We start from the raw sequence: 7633 nt of genomic DNA on the forward strand, positions 1-7633 counted from the left end.
GGGCGGGAGAGCCGAGCCCCCGCCGGGGCTCGGCGCTCTGGCCGCCGCGGGAGGGGCGGGAGAGCCGAGCACCCGCCGGGGCTCGCGGCCCTGCCCCCGGTGCTCTGGCCGCCGGGGGGGAGACCGGAGCCGCCGCCGGGGCTCGCCGCCCTCCCCCAGGGGCTCCGGCCGCCCCCCCCGGCAAAAAAGCCAGAGCCGGCCCTGACCTCTATCATATTCCCCCTTAGTCTCCTCTTTTCCAAGCTGAAGAGTCCTAGCCTCTTTAATCTCTACTCATATGGGACCCGTTCCAAACCCTTAATCATTTTAGTTGCCCTTTTCTGAACCTTTTCTAGTGCCAGTATATCTATGGACAGAGGTGTTATAGCCTGAAGTGTACCCCTCACATTTTTTGCTGGTTGCACATAAACTAATTTTTAGACAATACAAGTTGATCAGTGTCACAATATTAATAGACTGACTCAATCTCAGAATGAAAGTAAAAATACACCCCTCATCAATTCCTCAGGTATCAACTTGAGTAAATAGCTGGATTTTACACTGTATCTTGTGGTTAACAGATTAAGAGCATCAGGCCCCTGAGGAAGACTAATTCTCTGGTAAAAGTGGCTGCCTGCCATCATCACAGCCACCTCTTGACACTTAGCGAGAGAGCATCAGATGAGCCAGCCATCAGACAATGCTAAGGGTGGTTTCTCCTGTAGATAGAATGTATACATATTATAGAGCAGTGATTCCAAATGTGTGGGTCACAACCTCTTGGAGGGTTTTGGTGTATCAAAAACGAGAGCACAGTTTTTTCAAAAATGGGATTTTATCTATTATAAAAATGGAAAGTTTCCCAGCACCTACTTCAATCAGATATATTTCTTGTATTCTGGAAAACAGGCACATGGTATAATCAAACAGTGGTGGTGCAAGAGAATACACTAACTGACCCGCTAACCAAATAGAGCTGGTGACATGAGCATTACAAGAGCTCTACTGAACTGGAGAACTGTAGTCTCCATCATCCCTAAAATAAGAGGACTCTGCTGGTTTCACCGTCACATCCCCCACCTTACTAGTTTTGTATTAGCCATTGAAAGCGCCAATTACATAGTTACTAGAGAATCATGCCGAGCAGTATGACAGGAAAAGAGGATTGGAAGCTGTCCTGCAAGAGAACAAAGCTCCCTTCTGTTGGGATGAGCATGACTGGTTCAGGGATGTGCCACTTTTCACAGCCCTGTGCTAGCTTTGCTGAATTTAGCCATTGTTTGATAGATATTTATGAAAATTTAAGCATCCATAATGAGGTTTCATGCATTTGTTCAAAGGAGCCTAGAGGGGTATGAGCAGCTATCCAATGAAACCTACTGGAAATCTCTTGAGAGGGGAAAGTAGAACTACACAAGCAAGCCTGTCATAAAGCTTTATAGAACTGTTAAAAACAAGTTGTCAACATCACGTCACAATATACAAAGTAAATATCCTGAAATCAAACTCTAAATAAGTTCTCAAGCAGCATTTTTCTTACTTTGCCTATCTGTGAATTTCACTTATCACTGATGAAAATATTTTGTCAGTTTCCATGTGTGGTGAAATCAACATTTACTGATAATGTAATCCTTTCAAGTCCAATTATAACAAACCTCCCTGTCTGGGTTTCTCTACACTTAAAATGAATGGCATTTTAAAATGTCTTAACTAAGAAGTTCTTAAAATACCACTTAGGGATAATCATAACCTGTTCATACTTAAAAACAAAAAACAACTATGGCTGACTGTGTCTACACTAGGTGCTAATTAAAAGATGTTTAGTTAGCGCTAGAATTGGTTTGATTTCTCAATGCAAAAATAATTAACTTTTCACACAAATTGTGAAAAATCCATCATTTAAACATTTCAAACCTGAAGATGACAGGAGGGAAAAAAAGGTTTTTCCCCCCTCTCCTTTTTATAAAACCAGCTCTAGTTAACACACTTTAAAGTGCCACTCTGTTTCCCAGGATAGGCAAACTCTTCAGTTATATTCCCCACGAGCAGAACTGGTCCAGCACAAAGCTCCTGCAACAAGCCCAGTAACTCTGAGTAAAACTGGCTGAAACTCAGTCAAATGTGTGGTGTTTGTTCCCTCTAGACAATTCTCAGCCTACAGAAATAGTAATCAACCTATTGCTCTGTACAAGGGAAGCTACAAATCAGCTTTTTTAAATTTAGTCACTTTTCTTCTTAAAAATAAACCTGTTTACCATGAAATCTGAATTTGATACAAAATATTTTAAGGCCTAAACTACTTATAATCTCTTAAAATATTTAATTTAAATCTGCTGGGTCCATAAGCCTCTATCAAAAACTGAGTTAAAGGCTGCTTTTCTCTATAAAGAAAGGATTAGGGGGAAGACATCTAATTTTTGAGGTTTAGGTTTATAAACATGGCACAATATGTCATTTACTCTATTAAGGGCTTGACTCTGTGGGGCCATGCTAGTGGATGTGCGACCCAGCCTCCGATTACAGGAGATACCACCATGTACCTCATCAGGATCATCTACTGAGCCCACCTGGGTGGTCTCATACTCCTAGTTTATAGCTTCTCCCTACCTGAACTCTGATTGGCTCAGTTCTCAAAATTATTAATATTTTGACTCCGCACACCATACTCTCCAGCTTTCTTCTTTTTTTTTTTTTGGGCGTAATTGTCGGAGATACGTTCCCGACTTACACAAAATTCAACTTACGCAAGGCGTTCCGGAACACTTGCGTAAGTCGGGGAGCATCTGTATTTTCCCTATAAAACTGGGTTTAGAATAAACTATCATTTAAACTGTGGCACAAACAGCTGTAGTAGAATGAATCCTTCATTTACAATCTCTTTTTTTTTTTTTTTTAAAGCAGTGCACTGACTAATACTCTGTGAGTCAGTGACTTACCATTGTGTGTCAGGGTCCAGCTTAACATATGAGGTTATGAATGTCCATCATCTGCAATGTCTACAACTTCAGAGAGTCATCTGCAGGTACCACCAGAAGTGCTGCAATTAAACATCAGACAGTAAGTTACCTGTATCCAAAAGACTTTCATTATCATCATCCAGTATGAACTCATCCATGGTTTTAATCAGGACCAGCAAATTCCAGCAAGACTCCACAAACAAAAGATCCTTTGGTTAATTTACACAACAAATTCTCCCTTTTGTCTTGTTCAGAACAAACATTTAATTGACATGATTCAATCATTACGCCCAGGCTACACTCCAAGAGCAGAGCAGACATTGTTGGATACAGTGTATGAGAAGGAGATTGAACAAATGTGCAAAAAGCATTAACAGGAAATTCATCAATCAGTATTGACAGAGCAATGTACACAGCGATCCAATAAGTGCTTGTGTGACAACAGAAGATGGGGTTGTCTAGCTTACAGAAACAATTCATAAATCTGGAAACGCTCACTGTGACACTTCCTCAAGGAACCCAGAACTATAAGCCATTGTGTTAACCCTCAGCCTCACCAAGAGAGAGCTTTGCAGCTGCTAAGCTGCATGTCAGCTCTCTGACACTCCAGCCTGTCTGCCTTGCCCCCAAAACTCCTCCTACCTCTGCCACTCTAAACCTTGCCCTGCAAGTAACACCCAGTGAACTCCAGTTCCTGAGTTCCCCAGCAATGTCTCTCTATAGTGTCCAGTCTCTCTCGCTGGACACTCACAGAAATTAAGTGTGCTGTCTCCAAAGAGACTGAGTACACACCTGCCTGTTAGGTTAGCCGAGGATTCACTCTTATACTTCAATATAACAGCACTCAGATGGGTTATAGTAAAACTTAGTAAAACTAAGAAGTTGTTTATTAAAGAAAAATCTAAGCAAGAGTGAGAGAGACAGGAATGGTTACAAACAAAACATCACACTCTTTCTAGTGAGTACAATTTTTAGCAACTTACAATCTTTGCCTGAACAGTTTTTCTCATTTACACCAAATTACCGGGTCTCTAGCCCTGCAGGCCCAGGGAGCAACTTTTTGCTCTCCTTCTATTTCTCCAAACTCGATAGTCTTTGCCTCAGGAGCCAGGAAGACTTCTTGGGCGTGCAGACTCTCTTCGCTGGTGTGCTCACTTAACTCCTTTACACTTGATTACTTTGTTTACCTCATATGTAGGGCTGCCAAGCGATTAAAAAAATTAATCACTATTAATCGTGCTGTTAAACAATAGAATACATAGAATGTTAAACCATAATAGAAAAACATCCAAAATATTTAAGAAATTTCAATTGGTATTCTATTGATTAACAGTGCGAGTAAAGCTGTGATTAATCGCGATTAATTTTTTTAGTTAATCTCATGAGTTAACTGCGATTAATCGACAGCCCTACTCATATGTAAGTGTACTTTCATCAAGCAATGATATTTGGGACCAGCATGTCACCAATTTACATATAATACCTTATAGGATACCTTTTGGATACCTATGGCAGCAAAATGTTGGGGGATAGTGAGTGTGTCAAGCCTGATATTGTAATAAGAGGCCTGGACTTGACATGACTTTCAGCCTATGGACTTAGCATAACCTGCAACCATCTGCTATGTTCAGCCACCATAAGTTGGAAACAAAAAAAACCACCAAGTCAGGAGAATTCGGCCTTGATGTAGGCAGGCAGATAGAAAAGTATCCGCTGTAGCATTCCTAACAGGGATAGATATATATTCACAAAGTCATGAGAATGGAAAAGCTAGCCTTGAGTTTCTGCAGCTTCTTCCTTATAATAAAAAGTATAAGGCTTTGCTGTTTCAAATGTATTCCACTAACAAAGCATAAATTCAGAAATTTTAATAACTATGAAAAATACAAAAGTTAATGAGTAGGCTGTTTTAGGCATGTGAACCCCTGTATAGTGAAAATGATTGGTTAGTGTTTTTGCATAGATATGCTTTGAGTAAAATAATTGGATAAGGTATTGATAAGAAGAACTCTCATTTTAACAATATAATGAGCATCAGGAAACACGCTCCTTGGAACTTAACTCCGAGATACAGCTCAAGACCAGACCTGGTAGGATGTTTAACCCCTGCATGACTAGATTCTGTGGAAGCTGGAGCCCTGGACGGGATCAAATTGTGACTGGCCATTGGGAGACATCAGTCTGTTTTATGGGGATTGGTGAGCATTAGATGCTTGGTGTGTGTATTCTGTTGATTGATTGTTAATTATTCTTAAATATGCACATTTATTTATTAGTATTTTCTGTGTGATAAAGGCTCCTTTACTGGGACAAGGTCCCATTAACCTGTGGAGGGCCATTGGTCCCTGGAAAGGGGGTGGGAGCCCCAAAGTTGTGTGGGTAACAATATGAGTGGGCCTTCTGCCAGTGACATTGAGGAGCTCTTAGAATTACATTCATACAGCAGAATATTTAAAAGTAGTAGCAGTAAAAGCAGTAAACTATGAACAATAATAGCTTTGTCAGGGGTAATGCTGCAAATTAGGGCTGTCAAGCAATTAAAAAATTAACCTTGATTAATCGCACTGTTAATAATAGAATACCATTTATTTAAATAGTTTTGGATGTTTTCTACATTTTCAAATATATTGATTTCAATCACAACACAGAATACAAAGTATACAGCGCTCACTTTATATTTATTTTTATTACAAGTATTTGCACTGTAAAAAACCAAGAAATAGTATTTTTCAATGCACCTAATACAATTTCTTTATCATGAAAGTTGAACTTACAAATGTAGAAATAAAACTGCATTAAAAAATAAAACAATGTAAAATTTTAGAGCCTGCAAGTCCACTCAGTCCTACTTCTTGTTGCTCTTTCACAACAAAGAGATTGCACTACAGTACTTGTCTGAGGTGAATTTAAAAATACTATTTCCTTTATCATTTTTACAGTGCAAATATTTGTAATCCAAAATATACATTTTCATTTCAATTACAACACAGAATACAATATAAATGAAATGTAGAAAAACATCCAAAATATAGTATTTATTAAATTTCAATTGATATTCTATTGTTTAACAGTGCGATTAATCGCGATTACTTTTTTACTCACGATTAATTTTTTTGAGTTAATCACGTGAATTAACTGCGATGAATCGGCAGTCCTACTGCCAGTGTAATAAATGTGAGAAGAAATCTAGAAAAAGATAATTGAGGGAAACTGAAACTTATAGCAGAGGGGTGCAGTGCTAATTTCATGCACCTTTTAGCCAAAGATGTAACTACAATTCCAGAAATAAAAGAAAATGCTGTTGAAATTGAAAAATCTTTCCATAAAAGCCACTTCACTTCAGCTTTGCTGAAGGAAACAGGAGGAACCAAACTAATTAGCCCCAAAGATGTATAATAGAATTCAGCGGCTGACTGTTTTGAGCTATTTATTAAAAGCTGCCCTATTCTGATGACAATTTGTGAAGAAAATCATCACAAAATAGAACTTTCAAGATGGAACTTCACAACCAAACTAATCAACTCAGACTAAAGAGAAAAGTAGACAATATGCTAATATACTGAAACCTATTTCCATAGCCTTGGACAAACTGTAGAAAGATTGTGGCTGTATTGCTGATGCTGTTGAAATTTGGCAAGAACATCAAGAGACACTGAAGAAAGAAATACCCAGTAACAGTTTTACATTGCAGGCAGTAAAGAAGCAGATGGATCAATTACTTACTCCACCTCATTTTCTTGGCAATATTCTCAACCCAAAGTACCAGGGTGGATTCCTAACTGCTGAACAAGATGCTGCAGCTATGACACGACCATCTATTAGTCACCCATAATAAATTTCAGTGCTGGAGGTGAACCATTCAAGCAGTACCTGTTTGCTGGCGATAGTTACTTTAAAGAAAGTCACACTGCTGAATTGGTGGAAGTCACTAGCTAAGCACCTGGAAACAGAGTTTGTGACATGCTGAACCAGTTTTGACAGCAGTAGCATCTTCTGCCGGCACAGAAAGAATATTTTCTTCATTTCGACTAATTCACTCAATGTTGAGAAATTGATTGGGAGTTGGAAAAAAAAAAAAAGCAGGAAAACTTTTCCAGTCTATGAATAATAAACAACAAGGAAGGGAACGAGATCTACTAGTTTTAAAAGTTTGCAGGATAGAAGTCTCCTAAGTTGTGTAGGCTCTCATTTTCCAGAGACTTAGGCAAGTAGGAATATAATCTCCAGTCACTTTCACTTATGCATATTTTCTCAGGCTGATATGAAATAATCAGTTTAATTTACTGATAGTTAATCTCTCTGTTCCATTAATAACTCATTTAGTTTTAATAAGAGAAGTTTATGTATCCCAAACATTTAAGGTTGTTTTATTTAATCAAAATAATTTTCATATGCTGTTGTGCATGTTTAAGTAAATTCCCGTTACCATCCTAATGCAGCTTGACACAAATCAGCAAAATGTTAATTATCTAGTAAATAAGCAATATCTCATTCACCATTTTCTAACATACTAAAGATGTACAAGTAATAAGAATCTGAAAATATTAAGCTACATAACTGCTTAAATGTATATGTAGTTACAGGGTACCCTCCTAGATAGCAAAAAAGATGTGCCAAAGCTAATGTAATGACTCTATTTAGCTGTAAATCAACCTATTTTAAGGGTTATATCAACCAATGAGAGTGCACTTTTCTTT

Source organism: Terrapene carolina, unplaced genomic scaffold (genome assembly GCF_002925995.2).
Source record: "Terrapene carolina triunguis isolate 2854851 unplaced genomic scaffold, T_m_triunguis-2.0 Scaffold55, whole genome shotgun sequence".
NCBI lineage: Eukaryota > Metazoa > Chordata > Testudines > Emydidae > Terrapene > Terrapene triunguis.